Genomic DNA, 19,109 nt, shown 5'->3' with positions numbered 1-19,109 from the left:
TAGGTTTATCCTGATTCTCCCTCACAACTTTAATAATTTTTTCTTCTAAATTTTCCACTGATTTTTATGGTGTCATAAATTTAACCACCTCCAATCACTGAATTACTCTACTACCACACTCCTAAAAATCCAATATCTGCAGATCTCTTAGGACTGAACAAAATTGGTGAGAAAGAACAAAATCTGATTTATTGACCATTTATCTTTAGGAACACCATCAGAACTCAGAACACATTGTTCATCCTGTGTTTGCTTTGTAAATAAGGATCTGTGTAAGGGAAATTTACTCAACAAAGAGATAAAATTTCAGTTGATATTATAAGCACTCATTCATCGGATGATTTGGTTTTCACAAAAGATATAATTCGGAGAGACTGTGGAAGTGGCGAATTCATAGGAAAATGGATTGAACTAGAAAATATCATCCTGAGTGAGGTAACCCAAAACAGAAACACACACATGGTATGCACTCATTGATAAGGGCATATTAGCCCAAAAGCTTGAATCACCCAAGATATAATACATAGACCATAAGAAGTTCAAGAAGAAGGATGACCAAAATGCGGATGCTTCACTCCTTCTTAAAAGGGGGAACAAAAATATTCATAGGAGGGTATATGGAGGCAGAGTTTGGAGGAGTGACTGAAGTAACAGCCATGCAGAGCCTGCCCCACATGTGCCATATATATATATATATATATATATATATATACATATTCTCCAAGACTAGATAAGATTGATGAAGCTAAGAAAAGGCATGATGACAGGAACTGGATATAGATGTCTCCTAAGAGACACAGCCAGAGCATGTCAAATACAGAGGCAAATGCTAGCAGCAAACCACTGATCTGAGAACAGGACCCCAGTTGGAGGAATAAGAGAAAGGATTGAAAGGGCTGAAGGGGCTTGCAACCCCATAAGAACAATGCCAACCAACCTGAGCTCCCAGGGACTAAACCACTACCCAAAGACTATACATGGACTGACCCATGACTCTAACTGCATATGTGGCAGAGGAAGGTCTTGTTGGGCACCAATGGAAGGAGAAGCCCTTGGTCCTGCCAAGGTTGGACCCCCAGTGTAGGGGAATGTAGGAGGGGAGAGGCAGGAAAGGGGGGGGGTGAATGGGTAGGGGATCATCCTTCTAGAAGAAGGGGAGGGGGTGGTATAGGGGGTTTATGTCAGGGAAGCTGGGAAAGGGAATAACATTTGAAATGTAAATAAAAAATTCATTAAAAAAAAGAAGTGGCAAGTGGCTAGGAATATATGATACCTTACAACTGAAACTCCTATTTTGATGTATTCAACACTCTTTTTTGGTTTCCAAAGGCATTGTGTATACATGGTATGCAGACGTACATGCAGGGACCTTCACATAAACATAACATTGAAAATTGTAAAGAAAAAAACAAAACAAAAACAAAACAAAACAAAAAAAAGCTCTAAAATGTGGCTCTATTCATTCTGTTGCTATAACTTCATTAAAATTAAACTTTCATTTTTCCTTACTGGTCAGAAAAAAAATTATTGTATTTTATAGTCACAGAAGAGGTAGGGTTTTTAAATAAACTGATAAAAGTGTGCAACGAGGGAGAGAAGTATTATGTTGAAAGTTACATGATTTCTCATTTTAAATTTCTAGGCAACTTCAGCTCTTGTTGCTTATATTTTAATCATTTAATTCCCAAAAGTCTACTTTGTTTTTTTAAAGAGACCTGCAAATAGCTGTTTGTTAAACCCTGTGTACAACTCTCTTTGGCTGAAGAAAACCCCGCAACCCTACAGCAACATCTTCCATGACGAGGAACTCAACTGTAGCACAATCTCCAGAGAACCCATGGTGCAGGACCAGAAAGGGATCAGAAAAGTGATAATTATTACAGTCATCCTTATAATATTTTGTGAACACAGTAGTAATGTTCCCAAGAAGTCCAAGACATGAAATAATCAGTATTCGTTATTCAGATTTTAAATCAGTGGTCCTCAGCATGGAGGAGCGTGTGACCTTATTTGGGTTTGTGCTAAGGTACAAGGTGTAGGACGCTGAGGCATGTGAGACCCACTACAACTGGGGATGTGACTAACCAAGGGCAGAGAAGGTACCTGAACCATGTGACACAGTTGAGGATGACAGAGATCAAAGGACAGAGTAATAGTTAAAGGTTGGATAAATAAAGGTACCCTATCACATTTGTAATAGTTCTCAATTTTTCAAAACCTAAAAGAGCCTGTTACCTAGAAAAGTGTCATATGAGACCCATGTGAGAAATGAGTCTCCTTTGAGGAATTGCGAGGATGAGAGTCAGGTCTATGGGGCTGTCCATGGGGATTGTCTGGATTGTGAAGTGGTGTGGGGAGGTTCATCTTAGTGTAGGTGATACTATCCTTAGGCAGGTCCTAGGCTATGTAAGAAAGCCATCTGAGCTTGACCTGTGATTAAGTCAGCAACCCGGAAGTCCTCCATAGTTTCTGCCTCATAGCCCTGTCCTGACTCCTCTCGATTACAGACTTTGCTTTGGAGCAGAACTTTTTGTGACACTTGTAAGTTTAACATAGAGAAGCTATGCCCATGCATATTTGTAGGAAAAGGCAGAATAAGCAGTGAAGGCTTAAACCAGAATGACAGTTTTTCAGAAACTTGGGAAACAGTGAGCTCAATCATGAAAGCATGGAGCATCACAGAACTAACTTAGTACGCTTACAGATATAGATATGAAATATCTTACCTACTATAATACAGATGTTAGTCAAATGCATCTCTGAGCGATAGATGTTTAGTTTTTAGAAGCAAAAAAATCACATTTTATTTATTTCTCCCGAGGACAGGTATGTCATGGCACTTTGTGAATTCAGAGGACAACCTACAGAAATCATCTGATTCTCTCTTTCAACAATGTGGATCACAGGTGTCAAATCAGGTTATCAAGGTCATTGGCAGTCACCTTTAACCAGTGAGATATCTCACTGTCCTATTTTAGTGACTATATTTCATACCCTAATGTTATAAACCTCAGCATATTATTATATGTATTGATAGTCCAGAAATAGCATGAAGTAATTTTTAAAGCATAAGATTGTTCTGGTACAATCTGAACTTCTAACACTCTACACAGTTCTTATATTTCACAGATATTTTTGAACTTCCCTTTACATTGAAACAGTAGGAGAAATTGAATGATGCTGATGGACTGTGAAACCTCTAATACAATGAGAGCAAGAGTCTGCAGGCGCTCTGCTGTAATTTGCAACGGACCATGTAGCACGGCATTCTGCTTCATAAGGAGAATCGCATGATAATGCTTCTGTAGCTTTCATGCAAGGTTATTTCAGTCACACATAAGGAAAACACTACATGATAAGAATAGAATTCAAGGTGGGGAGACTGTGGTGTGCACACAGAGCTTGTATCCACAAGACTGTGCATGGCTGGATGCTTCTGTGCTCATCTGTAAGTGCAGTACTTCTGCAGTTAAATGGGATTGGACCCAGGAGAACCCTGAACACTCACAGGCCAGATAGCCTGATACGCACAGCAAAAACTAGAGACTTTCTCAAACATGGCCAAGGAGAAAAAATACCCCAGGAATTTATTCTCTGAGTTCCAAGTGTGATTCTTCACTCACATGTGTACACACACACACACACACACACACACACACACACACACACACACACACAAACAGAGAGAGAGAGAGAGAGAGAGAGAGAGAGAGAGAGTTTTTAAAAAGAATATGTATTGAAGTAACTGCCAATGATTAAATTGGTCTGGCAATTAAAATAACTTTACAAGGAATGTCTAGACACAGATGTATTTACTGGTGAACTGTTTTTCAAATAGTTAGGAGGGAAGTGTCTTTAATACTTCAAAACTGCATTCTGAAGTCAGAGAAAATGGAAATACAGGTGGAATTACTTCTGTACTAATTCTGTGAAGTTACTGTCACATTGACAAATCTACCATAAGAAAACTAGTGATAGCATATTTTCTTCCATAAATGCAATTATGAAAATCAAGATTAAATATTTAAATATGGAAATGTTTTAAAAGTTTATACACCATAGCCTAGTTATAATTTTATCATTCTAAAGTGTCAGAGTGATCCACATCCAAACAGGAAAAGAAGGGGAGTGCATTCTTTTCTTAATAGGCAAAAAGAGTTGACGAAAATGGCAAGAGTTTCTAAAAGTGACACTAATTTCTAAATAGGACATTTGTCATTTCTAAAAATGACACTAATTTCTAAATAGGAAGGCATCAGAAAACAACCTGAAACTAAAACCACATTCCATGTTGATCAAGAAATGATTCTGTTTCTCTTGAGCAAAATCAAGACAAAATGAAATGAATTTAATTTAAGCCTTAATTAGAGGTGAACATATGTGGGTATGAGGAAAGGGGACAACAAGAATGAGAGGGAAACAGAACAAAGGAATTGAGGACAGAAAAAGGAAAGAAAATTGTCTTTGGGTGGAGCACATGATCACTTGATTAAGTTATCTGATGGATACACACACATATTTTCTAAATCTAATAAGTCAGTTATGGAGTTTGGAAACTAAGGGTGCACATGAAAATGATTTGTGCTTCTAAATCCTATCAAAGAATAATATGTTAACAAAGGGAAGAAAAATTCTGCTCATTATAGCACAAAAGACAACAAAATATTTATAAGTTCATTGAAGAAATGAAGTATAATAGACGGATGGTAAGATATAAAACTATCATTATGAGAAATTAAAGAAGATATGAGCAAATGGGAGACAATCTATTTCTATGAATCTGAAGAAATGTATTCAGTGTGGCATTTCTTTCTAAATGAGTTTATAAATTCGTTGTGAGGCTCATCAAAATTCTAGAGTGTTATTTTTCAGAAATGAACAATCTGCACTTAGAGTTTACATAGAAATGCAAAGGGCTTTGAGTAGCCAAAATCAAATTACAGTTAAGAACTTGGTTAGTGAGATGACACTACCCACACTTGCCCTGAAGTTGGCGTACGATGGGCACTGAGGACAATGCAGCAGAACTGATCACCCATGAGCATCTTCATGCACACCCTCACTAAAGGACCGTCTACAATGTCTTAAGTTGAATAAATGGAAAATGTCATTTCAGCAAATGGTGGTAAGACACCGGTGATCCAACAAAGAAAATATTACCATCCTTATCCATATACACAGTAGCTAAGAAATAGTCTGAGCCAAATATAAGAGAGAAATCTATCCCTCAGAGGAAAGCATTAGATAAATCTATGAACTTAGACCAGTCAAGTATTCTTACATGTGAGTCTGAAACCAAGACCCATAATAGAAAACATAACGAGATAGACTTCATCATAACAGTACTTATGCAGCTCAAAATACAGCATTTATAGAGACAGTGTTAAAAATCTTTTAAAATACACATTGAAACAGCGTTTATTTTCAAATAGATCAGCTATTTAAAGCCTTCAGGGAAGAGAAAGCCTGCTCAGATCCTGACTTAGAGATATGCCAGGGAGCACCACAAATGTGCATCTGTCACAAAGATGGGCAGGCTTTTCATACAAGTCAGTAACAGTGCTGAGTGCCAGCCGGGCAGGAAACAGGAACCTCTGAGCATCTATAATTACAATATGAAATATTCAGGCATCTTCTTCCAAAATTAAATGTAAACTTTTCACATGACCCAATCATTCTACTTCTAGAACCTAATGGTGAATAATGGAAATGTGTGCCTACTCAAATTTGAGGGTAAACATGTGTGTACACATTACTTCTCATGGCTGGAGGGTGGCAACATGTCCACCAACCACCGTGCAAATCAAACCAACCAATGTGCCATATTCAAGCAACCCAGCTTGTGAGTAAAATGAAAAGGTGACTGGGACACACTACCAGATGGATAGATCTCAGAAAACAGAGCAAATCACATAGAGTTTCTCTGTGAGAAAATGTGTATCTGAAAAAAACACTACACAGTGCTTTGCTTTAATTATATAGAGATGACCAGAAGTAGAAGAGCTTTTGTGGACAGCTGAATAAAGCCTATAAATTAACCATAAAACTAGGATAAAACTCTATGAGGATTAATGACCATGTTGAAGATAAAGGAAATACCTAAGCACTGGATTTTGAATAAGGGCTGTGTAGTTTATAAGATTTGCTAGATTGCACTGAGTTGTGTACTTTCTAACTGGTACCTTCTGTGGCCTATTTGTCCCTCCATCTAACTATGACAACCAAATGTAGCATGAAGAGATAATTATCCTGTATTCCTACATACCACAGGTGAAATCTGACAAATGTCCTCTGATCAACCTCTAGTCTCCAATGGATGTTGGAAAGATGCACAAGTCAATTTGCTGGAGGGAATTTAGGGTCCCAAATCTGAGAGGCCAGTCAATCATCCAAGATTGATAAGTAGAAAATGCAGGACCTATCCTGCAAAGGAAACTATGAAGGAAATAAATGCCGAACATATAGAAACATTGGAACAGTGTACCATCATTTCCAAGGAAAGTTTAAGTTTGCTTTAAGGGTTGCAAGTGCTTCTTGTTAACAAGCAAAAATAAATAGCAAAATACTAGTAGTTACTGCATTAAACCGAGGCCGTGAATCAGGGAGACACTGGTACTTGGAGACCACACAGCTCATGCACTGGACTTCCACATGTATACCTCACTCTATCATGTATGAGAAGGGCAAGCTTTTCCTTTCTTAGAAGAGATTAGATTTGTACCCTGCTGAGAGAAAGGTAGAGAGTGCAATTTAGCCTTATGCATCCCTGTAATGAACATCATCTAACCCCACACTCCTTACAGGAAGCTGTTGTACATTCCAGCACGTAAGCTCTCCTTCCTTTAGAATTTTCCAATCTCATTATGCACTTTGATTTCTGCAGGTTGAAGCTGGAATATGCAATAATCGACTTGGAAGAGATCATGTTTGTGTCCATCTCTCCCATGGGTGCTCTCATGACTCCCAACACTTCATCAAACATAAAATTGCTCCAGTCCATCCTTGTCAAGTGGTGAATAAACAAAGCATTTGCCCAGATTTTTTATACAAAGATTGAGAAATTAAATCTTAGATCACTCAATAAACTCTTTAGAAGCTGAAGTTAATATCTTTGTTTATTTTTAACTTGAAAATAGTATTCCTCTTAAAAAAATATAGGAACTTGTAAATATATATTACACTGCATCTGATGCAGCCTCTGAGTCATATGGCAAGAATATCCCTCCTCCCCTCCTCCCCCTGCCCAACTAGACCATTTTCCTGGAGGTAAAGTCATGACTTTCAAGTTATCTTATTCCTATAGATATTTGTTTCTTACCCTTACCGACTCATCAGAGTTTTAATATAAATTTATTCATTTTTATTTAATTTATAATGTTACTTTTAGAAAGGTGGTATTTATAAAGAATAAACTTTAATACAGATGTGATCAGGCTGTTTGTAGAAGGAAATTACCTTAGGGAAAAGAGATCACAAGAGCCTGTTTTAGGTTCCTAAAACAGACTTCTTTCATAGTTTTTGAGGCAAGACCTCACATGGCCTGGACTAGTCCTGAACTTACCGAGTAAATGAGGATATATTTGAACCCCTGATCACCTATCACATTTTCCTGAATATTGAAATACTTTTCTTCCTGTGTGCACTACTATGCATAAACATAACTTATTGTTATTAGTATTTTATAAATATTTAAAATACTATATTGGTCTCCATTTTACCAATACAATATCCAATACTGTAGGCAACTACAGTGTACATAGTAGGCTTGTCACCAACCCAGGATCAACGATTGCCTGTTACTGTGCAGTAACTTCCCTATGTGTTTTTAACATTTTCTTTATTTTTAACCTGATGTTCCCTTCTTATTTCGAAGTTCCTATAATGCAGTTAATTCTTTATCCTGTCTTGCTTTTGATGGCATGGGTAATTTTGAGAAGTACTGTATAAATATCTTTAGAATCACTCCAGATTTTATTTTCCTATTTATTTTCTTATCACTAAGCCAAGGTCTTTGTTTTATAAAAGGAATGAGATAAAATTATGTATAACTGTCAAGTTGTCATGTCTTGTGGACAAACTGTGCACATGGCAGAGATGACGGTTACAATTCCTATGAGCAAGTTGAGAGGAGGTTAAGTTCTCCCTACCGTAGCTACTTTTAGAACTTCATGTCGGTGCAGTGGGTGAAACGGTGGCTTTGCATAGGTCTACCTGAAGCTCTTGGAATCTGTTTGTTGTTTGGGTGCATGCGTTTGCTGAGCTGGGGTGGGTACATCATTTATTTGGCATTCTTTGTCATCAATCGATCTACGTCTCAAATCTTCCATACAGCCATTGTTTTGGTTTGGTTTGTTGTTGCTGTTGATGTTGTTGTTGTTGTTGTTGCTGTTGTTGCTGTTGTTGTTGTTGTTGATGTTGTTGATGTTATTGTTGTTGTTGTTGTTGTTGTTGATGTTGTTGTTGTTGATGTTGTTGTTGTTGTTGTTGTTGATGTTGTTGTTGTTGTTGTTGTTGTTGATGTTGTTATTTCTGCTGCTGCTGCTATAACAAACACCATGACTGAAAGCATCTTAGGGAGTATAGGATTCATTTCATATTATTTTCCAGTTAATAGTCCATCACTTACCTGGAGAATTCAGGAGAAATGCTTGTAATATTTACTAGCTTTTCTGCTTACTGGCTTGGTCCCCGTGTCTTATTCACTACACACACACACACCCACAAACACACACACACAGACACACACACACACATCATCATCATCATCATTATCATCATCATCATCAGTGAAGATGATTCCCTCAGTTATTCCACAAGCTCATCTCAGGTGACACTAGTCTATGTCAAATTGACAATAAAGTTCAACGACTATAACAAGTAACCATTTAATTCTACAAGGGTTTGATATTTATTTAATACTTTGGTATAGATTGTAAAAATGGTTACTATTATTGTTGTCATTCTTGGTTTGTTTTTTGAAACATGTTCAATGCTCATTATAGCTCACGGACTTCATTGTATAGTCAAAGCCAACTTTGCCCTCGCAGTCCTCAGTCTACCAAGTCCTTTGAGTATTATGCTTAAAGCCTGCCAGATTTGCCAGATTATAGGTTAGAAAGGTTAAGCTCCGGGTCCCTTTGACACACTTGGTCATCACATCTATTCTGAGACATGCTTTGCTTCCAAGATCTAATAGAGCTCCCAGGTATATCGTGTGCACTTATCCCAAACACAGGTTAGGAGCTCTGGCTTTTTTTACAATTCGTTTGTGATATTAAAATCAGGATCTGGGTATGGTGTATGGCGCTTTGTTTCTTTGAGTCTTAGTTTGTTTTGTTGACAAAATAAGGAAATTTATGTAGGAATACCAAACCATAGAGCCATAAAATATGGTATATATAAATATATGTGTGTGTGTGTGCGTAAGTGTGTATGTATGTGTGTGTATGTGGGTGTGTGTTTGTTTGTGTGTGTATGTGTGTGTGTGTGTAATATACAAAAGAAGATGAGTTCTCATGTCTCCTGAAAGGCAATAGATCACTCAAGCTTTCTCCATTTGCTTGAATTCATCTCCTAGTATGATGGTGATAAAAATGTCTCTCACTCTGGCTATTTATTTATGTGGTTTACTCAATTCTAGTATACATGTGTACAGGTGTAACTTGAAGTGGGGAGCAGAACCTGGTTAAGTGGTCAATCAAACTGACCTCTTAGAGAAGGCCCATGAATATTTTATTAACTTTAAAACCTGTTGTTGCAGGATGGCAGAGTCTCCAAACATATTGAATTTACCAAGTGACATTCAAATCTGTTTGCTATTAAAACATTTGTCAGGACTAAGCCAAGTGAGACTATATATCTATATCCTGGAGATAACATTCTTTAGAGAAGGCAAAAGCTTTGTAAATTTGAAGTGTAATTCTGCCTGAAATATACCAGGTGACCCATCAAAAGAGCCAGCAAATACACAGATTTCATGTTTGAAGTTCATAGGGTTCCCTTTAAATAACAATAACTGGGTTAATCTGAAAGCAAACAAACATCTTGTATTAGGGCCACATATAAATTATTAAACTATTTATAATTTAATATTTAATACTATAAGTATACACCATGCATGTATCAATATCCATTATTTTAAAAGGCAAGAAAAAGAAAACATGGAAAAGTAAATGTTGTAAAAATATATAGTGGTGTAGGCTAATTCAAGCAAGCTAAATACAGTTGAGACACATTTATGTGGAAAGTAGCAAATTTAACATAGTCTGGTTGGCTTCTCCAGAAGAAGAAATAATTGAGTAACAGAGTGAATCATGAGAAAGCTAAATGTACATTTGAGCCCCTCCTCAAGTAGAGTCAGGAGAGGAAAGGACAATTGAGGAGGAAGCCTTGACTTTGTGTTCTTTCTGAACCAGTAATACCAAAATATCATCTCTCCCCCAAAATGTTGTGTTTGAGTGTGGGTAGGTATCTGCATTTTGAAATTAAAATTTATTTCCTTATTCATGTATAATATTATACATAATTATTGAATATTTATTCAAGCTAGGCATTGTGTTAATCTCATCCTAGACATGACTTCATTGAATCCTCTCAAGGATTTTCAAGAGGTTGGCACGATTATCTCAAGGCATTTCAAGTCACAGCCACAAAAACTGAAGAAGTTTCCACGGTTGTATTTCATGGTCAAATAGCAAGGATTTACTACAAAGCTCACATAAAATGCTGCTTTCATGGAAGCATGCATTAAGCCTACTTTTAAAAATGTCACAGTCTCTTAGGTTTTATGCACCACCACAAGGAAAATGCAATTTTCAAAGAGTCAGAAGGCAAAGGTGTCACCAGCATGTCCTTGGCTCTTCTGAAGTCTGAAACTTCCATGGTCCATGCCAAACACAAAACAGAACGTGGAACACAACCCACAATAGACACAGTGAGTAGAGCTCTCTCTCTCTCTCTCTCTCTCTCTCTCTCTCTCTCTCTCTCTCTCTCTCTCTCTCTCTCTCCCCCTCCTCCCCCTTGTGTGTGTGTGTGTGTGTGTGTGTGTGTGTGTGTGTGTGTCATGGGACAGGGTGTGTGTGGACCCATGGTGTTGGTAAGAAGTGCTCTATCAATATTTTCTACCCTTGATGATCAATATTTTTCTAGAAAATCAACTAAAGCTAAAAATCTTAAAATAAAACTTGAAACCTTCAATGACCTGTACAACATTGGTAGTGAAGAAAGAGAAACAAGAGTCCATGTGAGGAATCAGAGGTAGTTTCAGGATTTCTATAGAATTTCTGATTTATTAAAAAGGCAACATGCCATTGTACATGAAGATAATTTTAATCAATTTCTCTTTCAAAGTATTACCACTGTCACGTATGTATCACATGTATTTGGACCTATGATCAGCATGTGCACAAACTTGATTAGGGTGAAGAAATTTAATGGGAAGGAAAAACCCAAGTGTCTCCATTTGCCTTCTATTTCTGTGACAAAATAGGGTTCATTTTATATTCTATCAAATATAGAAAATTGTCTGAAAAGGCCCTTTATAACCCACAAGAGGACAGAGTTTCAGTGGGATGTGGATTCAGTTAGATTATTTCTCTGGCTGTGATTCATTCAATACCAAGGTAGTACCTCTTGACATGCCTGTGTTACACACACACCTGAGTTCCCTTACATCATTCACACTGGATTGGGTTGTGTGCATCCTAACACATTTTTCTAATTCATGCTGCATCCACACACTTCTACTGTAATCTACTGCAATGGAGCATACCAGTACTATCAATTAGATATAGCTGTGGGACTGTATTACCCAACTGTCACAGCCTCTCAGGGCACTCTTCTAACTAAAAACTAGGGCAGTCACCTTAGTATTATTCTGTTTCCAAAGTATCTCAAGATCTATGCATCAGCCACTCTAGGACTTGTGCCCTGTGTGCATAATACATTAAAGGTATATTAAAACAAAGAGTTTGGTCTGACATACACTCTTAAAACCCCACATAATGCTGTGATGTCTAGAAAGACATTACATCAGAGAACCTCCCTTAGAGCCAGCCTTTAGCCTCACCTAGCTGGGACTTGACGAATGAAAGGAAATCTTCTCTTGGGAGAATCTTTTATTTGAGCCTTTTTCTGCCCCTCTTGCTTCTGTTCCTCTCATGGACTGTTTCTACAGGCTCCCCACATATCAACCATGTTCTTTCTCCATCTTTAATATGTCAGAGAACATTACTGCCATCATAGGTTATCCTTTTTAAGTTGTCCTTACAGAAAAGTCTAAGAGAAAATCCTGAAAAATATAATTTAAATTTATGACAATTATTATTTTCGTTATGTTCATATAGGAATCAAGAAGGCTCAGTGAGGTTTAATGTGCAAGAGTCTGGAACTTTGATCTGAAGGACCAGAGTGTGTTGGGCTATATAGTGTGACTTTGGGACACTGAAATGCTCAGAGAAATAAGTGATGGTAGTGTTTTTGACATTTGAAACAGAATCAAGGATTATGTCAAGAACTGACCTAGAGGTCATCAATATTATATTTTAACTGATAATCTACATTCTGCCCATATCCCAAATACCTAAGTGAATTTGAATTGCAAAGTAATGCAATATTTTGTTTGCTGGAGGCAGCCTGGTGAAAGAGTATCTTCCTGTCAGGCTTAAAATTATGACCCAGGGTTCTCTATCTCAGCTTCATAGTACCAGTAAATGGTCAAATGCTAGAAAAATGTACGGTTTGTCTAGGAAAGGACATGCATGACAAGTTTGAAGTTTCAGATTAGATGTTATGAAGGCAGAGGTACTTGTTAAAGAGATGAGACCATTAAAGAAAAGACATGCATTGAGATGTTAGGAAAGGTTTCTGAAGGTAAGGCCTTACCTACATATCATTACAGAGATAAAATTAAGAGGACCTGTGTGTGTGTGTGTGTGTGTGTGTGTGTGTGAGAGAGAGAGAGAGAGATGTGGTGTGTGTGTGTGAGAGAGAGATGTGGTGTGTGTGTGTGTGTGTGTGTGTGTGTGTGTGTGTGTGTGTGTAGTGGGAGAGACAGGGAGAAGTCTTTCTATGCAAAACATCCTGTCTTAGTAGATGTACATACAATGTACAGATGACACATGATGGTACACACCTTGGTAGTGACAGCACTCAAGAGACAGAAGCAGGAAGACTGTCACAAGACCAACACTAAAGGCCAGGAAACACTAGCAAGGCACTGTCTGAACAAACAATGAAATAATCATATAACTGAAGATGGTGAAGTGTCTATGACCATGACACAGTCACCAAGCAAAAAGTGTTACCAACACAGTCTTATGGCTATGGCCAAGCTCCTCAGCAAGACTCTTCCTGGAATGTGCTTCTTGCACTCAGATGACTCATTTATTGAAACCTAAATCTTTGTAGGTCATGGGTAAGGATATCTGAAATCAACTTGGCACCCTAAATTCAACTGAAACCTCACATGATAGGATGACTCACCCACTGTGGCATGTGTATGCCCATATACTACACACGCAAAATATATAAATAAATATAGCAAAGTGGTTTTAGAAATCAATTATAATTTTTCTCATACTGTTCAGTGCAATCATTAGCGCCCCCCTTTCTTTTCTGATTGGTGCAGTACCAAATGTATCTTCTGAGAAACCTACAGGTCATCCATAATACTGAAGACTATAATCATCTAAACACAAAGATAAAGAACATGTCTGCCCATGTTCCTTAGTGCTTATGAGGAAATATTTAAACATTTAAACTTCTGAAGCCTTCAACTTTGGAAACTCTGAAAGCGAGAATTAATAATTTATTTTCTCAGAGAAATGGCAAGTGATTTGGGACCACAATGGCGAAGGGATGCATCTCTTGCAAATGAAATCACATTCTGATTTCAATGTAAAGCCTTTTAAATACCTTCAATAAGTTATATATTAAAACTGAACAGAGCATAAGAGAATCTTCCTAAAATAGTATTTAAATTAATAATAAGGAAATAACAATTCCAAATAGATAAATAGGTAAATGATTGACATTCTAATTCATAACTTTCTTTTTTCAATTTTTATTGGATTTTTTAATTTAAATTTCAAATGTTATGCCCTTTACCAGTTTCCCACCATAACCTTCCCCCATCCTATGACTCCTCGCCCTGCTTCTAGGAGGGGTTCCCTCATCTACCAAACCAGCCTTCTCACCTCCTCTCCCTCATATTCCTCTACACTGGGGAATTGAACCTTGCCAGGACCAGCGGCTTCTCCTCCCATTGGTGCCCATAAAGGTCATCCTCTGCTACATATGCAGCAGGAGCCATGGATCTCACACATGCATACTCTTAAATGGTGGTTTAGTCCCTGGGAGCTCTGGTTGGTTGTTACTATGTTGTTCTTACAGTGTTGCAAACCCCTTCAGCTCTTTCAGTCCTTTCTCTAACTCTTCCATTGGGGACTCCATTCTCAGTTCAATGGTTGGCTGTGAGCATCTGCCTCTGTATTTGTCTGACTCTGACAGAGCCTCTCAGGAGTCAGCTACACCAGGCTCCTGTCAGCATGTACTTCTTGGTATCAGCAATATTGTCTGGGTTTGGTGAAGGGTGTAGTTTCCCTAATTTCTTTCTCAGCCTGTTTATCTTTCATGTAAAGGAAGATAAACATGTAAACTGATTTGTTTGAGTTATTTTATATCTAGCCAGTTTGCTGAAGTTGTTTATCAGTTTAAAAGCTCTTTGGTGGAATTTTTGGGGTCACTTAAGTATACTATCATATCATCTGCAAATAGTGATGTTTTGACTTCTTCCTCTCCAATTTGTTTCCCTTTGACTTCTTTTTGTTGTCTGATTGCCCTGACTAGGACGTCGTGTACTATATTTAATAGGGAGAGTATGGGTAGCCTTGTTGTATAAACTGTGTAACAAGTCATTTTAAGATGCCATCAATATTTCCAATTTATTTTTTTTTATTTTTTTTAATATTTCCAATTTTACATCCAAAGTTCCATTGCATAAAAAGTCTTAAGCAGCAGAAACAAATTCTAAGCATTCTGACTCTGTTTTCTAATCAAGATATGCTCGGCTGGTCAGTATATTGTCTGTGCACAGAATAAGCTCTATCCCTCTATTAGCCTTGTAAATGTAAATTTTAAATGGAAACATTCTTTTGAATAAGAGACTGCTTTATAGGTTTATGCTGGCATGAAGTCACATAACAAACTGTGAGAATTTTAATTTAAAACAATGTTTAAAGCCACTGTGGTTTGCCAAGATTACCCGTCATAAAAATATCCTCAATGTTTATTTGTCAACAACCTTTGTAATTATCCTAAATTAATCTGAAGCCAAGATTGAACCCAGTGCCCTCAAATACTTGTAGAAAACAAGGCTGGGTGTGCTGTGGATTAATGCCATGGTAATAAAGTGAAGGAACCTGAATTAAATAAGGAGTACAGACCAGAGGGTAGTGAAGGGAAGGCCAATAGTGTGTGTGTGTGTATGTGTGTGTGTGTGTGTGTGTGTGTGTGTGTGTGTGTGTGTGTGTGTCTGTGTCTGTGTCTGTGTCTGTGTCTGTGTCTGTGTCTGTGTCTGTGTTAGAGGCAAGACAACATTCAGTTTAGTCACCTTCTTCTATCTTTAAAGTCAAGACTCAAATTGGTCCTTCATTGGGAATTTTCAGAATTGTATCCCTTGACAAGGATTTGGGATTGGTCAAATACCCAAACTGAGGGCCATTGTGTATGGTGATCCAAACATGAGTTGCTTTGGAACAATGTAGCCATGGAGTCAGGAAATGGCTCAGCAGGTAAAGACACATGGCCAAGCCTGACAACCTGAGATCCACTTCTCTGTCAACATGATTGAAGGAAACACTACGACTTGTCCTTTGACCTTCATGTCATGACCTTCATGACAAGAATATGGGCACATACACAAATAATTGTGTGTCCTGCTTAAGAGTAAGCATTAAAGAAAGAACAATAAAGCCATCGCTTTCTTCTAAGTTTTCCAGAAATGTAGTCATCTGAGGGCAAATAACTCAGATATTTTCTCCTCTAATCACAAATTAATATGACTTTTTAATGTAACTCAGATCTCCCAAATTCAGCATTTGTCCTGTTTGCTCAGATGATGTCAGCTGCTTTGTAGATCTGTAGCCTATCATGTTTGGGGGTTGGGCTAATCTGTCCCACTCAGAGCTCTCCTATGAAGGCTACTGCACTGCTGCCCTATATTACCATGAGCTGTAACATGCCACAACCCCACCAGCAAGGGTGCATGCTCTTAATGGCTCATGGGAAGAGGCAAGTCACCCCCCAGCAGTGTTACAGACCTTGCAGTGAGCCTAAAATGCATACATTATTATCTTTCTTCCTATGAAGTTACAGAAATTCAGACAGACACCCAATGATTCTCATGGCATTTTTAATCATAACACAACTGAACCTCATTACAAATACAATGTTTGTTCATTAGCAGAGGGGCTTCTGTGAGATATGTTTGGAATTTGACTGTCTTATGTCTGGTACTAGAACTAATCAGTTCTCCCTCCCCCTGCTGTGCATTTTCTGTGAAAATTGGGACTAAACACTTCTCTCTCTATACAGCATGATATAACCAAGAGAGAGAGACAAAGAGACAGAGACAGTGAGAGACAGAGAGACAGGGAAACAGAGGCAGAGAGAGAGAGAGAGAGAGAGAGAGAGAGAGAGAGAGAGAGAGAGAGAGAGAGAGAGAGAGAGATCCAGGTGTGGTGGTGGCACACCCTCATCCCAGCATTTGGGGAGGTAAACTCAGGTAGAGGTCTATGAGTTTAAGGGCCGTCTGATCTATGCCATGAGTCCCAGAATAGCCTGGGCTATGTAGAGAGACTCTGTTTCAAAAACCAAATCAAACAAACAAAAAACCAAACCCCAAACAAACAAAACAACATAAAAAAATAAAGAATAAAAACAAAGAAAAAGGAAAGAGAAGGGTGTAATGACTCATAGATAATTTATTTTAAGGTTGGAGAATGCTTTACATGATGTGTACCTGACCATGTAAATGGAGACACAGCTAATTTTCTAGGTCTTCTATAAGATGTTGTTTGCCCACAGATTGCCAGGGTGGCAAACATGTCCACATTTGCATCGTCAAAGCCGTGTAAATGTCACATGTGTTATTGCATGATTGTGTGACATGTGGTACATGCTATGGTTGTCAACACAGATTAAAACAACAACTAAATCAGAAACAGAATCCCCTAACGTTGTAACATAATGAATCTCTTTCTGGTGATTAAGAAATAACTTCTGTATTCTTATGTCATTATTGCACAACTCAAGATTATTTTGAATGAACAGGGTCAGGGGAAAAGGCTGTATTATCCATAAAGCTTGTTACCTGGTGGTAACAAATGCAAAAATAAGCCACAAAACCAAAACACCTCACAATAATAAACACCCTTAATTATGATTTAATGGTTTAGCACAGTAGCAGAAGAATGAGAACATATACATTTTATTTTCCTTTTTACATGTGGCCATTTATACTCTTTGTGGTACAGTAGGCTAGAGAAGGTTGACGACCGACACCTGGGTCCCTCCAAGCAATACTTGCTGTCTTGTTTGGTCTGGTCACCACTGCAATGGTACCTGTGTACTGCTAGAATCCTGAAGTTGGTTCTCTGTTGTTTATCTGGATAATGGCATGCCATTCTGCCTCGTTTCACCTTCCACTTGTCCATGGACATGTGATGTGGGATCTGCAGGCAAGAGGACAATCTCAGTGACTCCAACATGCACAGGGGCCTGCAGCTGTGAAAAGCTTTGACTCAGCCTTGGCTCCTGAATTCCCGAAATATTGCATTCTGTAAAATGGGCAGGGAAAGGCAGCATCCCAATGAGACTACATCTTTGTCTGCACCTAGGTTGTTCTTCTCGGGGACGTTTTCTCTGATGTCCGATCATTCTGTGGATTTTTGCCCTGGAGAAGAATCAGTTACAGCGTGTTTCTATCCTCCTTGCTTTTATATCTGAAGCCACACCTTGGTCAAGACGTACTTGGGCAGTATTAAATTTTAATTTGTATATTTACAATGGTAGAAATATTTGCATCGTTCTACACAGAATAGGACAGGGTATTCAAACACCGCCCACTTAAAGGCTTATTTTGAGAACTTGAAGAAAGATGGCCTACAGTAAATGCTTTCAGAATGCTTGGGCTCTGCCCTGGCTTCCACGGTGTCTGCTACTTCTAGTCTCTGTTGATACTTCAGAACTTGAAGTAGAAATGTTGGCAAAACCCAAGGAAATTCCAGGTTTCCTTCCCTAATGGTATGCAGACCTCTGTCTCCTGCAGGCCCAACACCTCCCTAGACTCCATTTCTCAGTTTCCTGGATTCCTGAGGTAACACATTTTCCCCTGTACTGATGGATGCTGAGCTCCGAGTTACCCCCTGAAAACAGAGACAGAATCTGAAGGAAGAAATCAGAAGTGTTCCACATCAAAGAGCTGCATGGGAAAGCCAGGGACCCTGTGGGCCTCCAGCTCCACCAGTGGAATCTGCAGGACCTACCTCTGACTATTCTGCTATGACTTGCTTGAGGCTTGCCTTCAGAACTGTCTCCATTTCCAAATCTGTACTTCTGCAACCTCATCAGCCCCCCACAACTGAAAATCTCTTTTCACTGGTGCCCTGGGAGCCTGGAATGTTCTTTGCTTAAGCCCTGGGCCTTGGGAATTAATCACCTGCAGAGTCTACCATGGTGCAAAAGTCTTCTCTGCTTTTTTTGGCAATGAAGCATCACTGCGAAGTTCTAAACTAGTTTGAAGTTTTATTGTCTTTTTCCCACTAGGTTTTAATTATGGATGCTTAAAATATTTCACGTCCAAAGGTACTCTCATAGCTGTTACAACAAAACAATGAAAATAAGCAGTGTATTAAAATATTAAAGTAAAACTTTACACACCAGACTGGGCACGGTTTTAAACGCTTTTTTTAAAAAAAAATTGGGTGTTTCAGAATTTTAGTGATTTGTGTAAAACAAGAATGTATATTATTTACTAATAGGCAAAAAGTAGGTTAGTTTCCCAAACTGTGGCTCCATTACGTTTAATGGGATCCAGATGATGCTAATAT

The 19,109-nt window shown here is 38.3% G+C and overlaps 1 long non-coding RNA gene across 1 annotated transcript in view; it reads right to left on the bottom strand.

Annotated features, from left to right (window-relative positions):
• Positions 1-17,428: 17,428 nt before the first annotated feature.
• LOC134485732 (uncharacterized) overlaps positions 17,429-19,109 on the bottom strand; it is a 38,116-nt gene continuing 36,435 nt past the window's right edge. Inside the window, exon 2 of the long non-coding RNA XR_010063993.1 lies at positions 17,429-17,732. This is a non-coding gene — a long non-coding RNA (uncharacterized LOC134485732). The remainder of the gene's footprint in view (positions 17,733-19,109) is intronic.

The sequence above is a fragment of the Rattus norvegicus genome, chromosome 2 (genome assembly GCF_036323735.1).
Source record: "Rattus norvegicus strain BN/NHsdMcwi chromosome 2, GRCr8, whole genome shotgun sequence".
In the NCBI taxonomy this organism is placed as follows: domain Eukaryota; kingdom Metazoa; phylum Chordata; class Mammalia; order Rodentia; family Muridae; genus Rattus; species Rattus norvegicus.
This window is presented reverse-complemented; position numbering and strand designations above follow the sequence as displayed.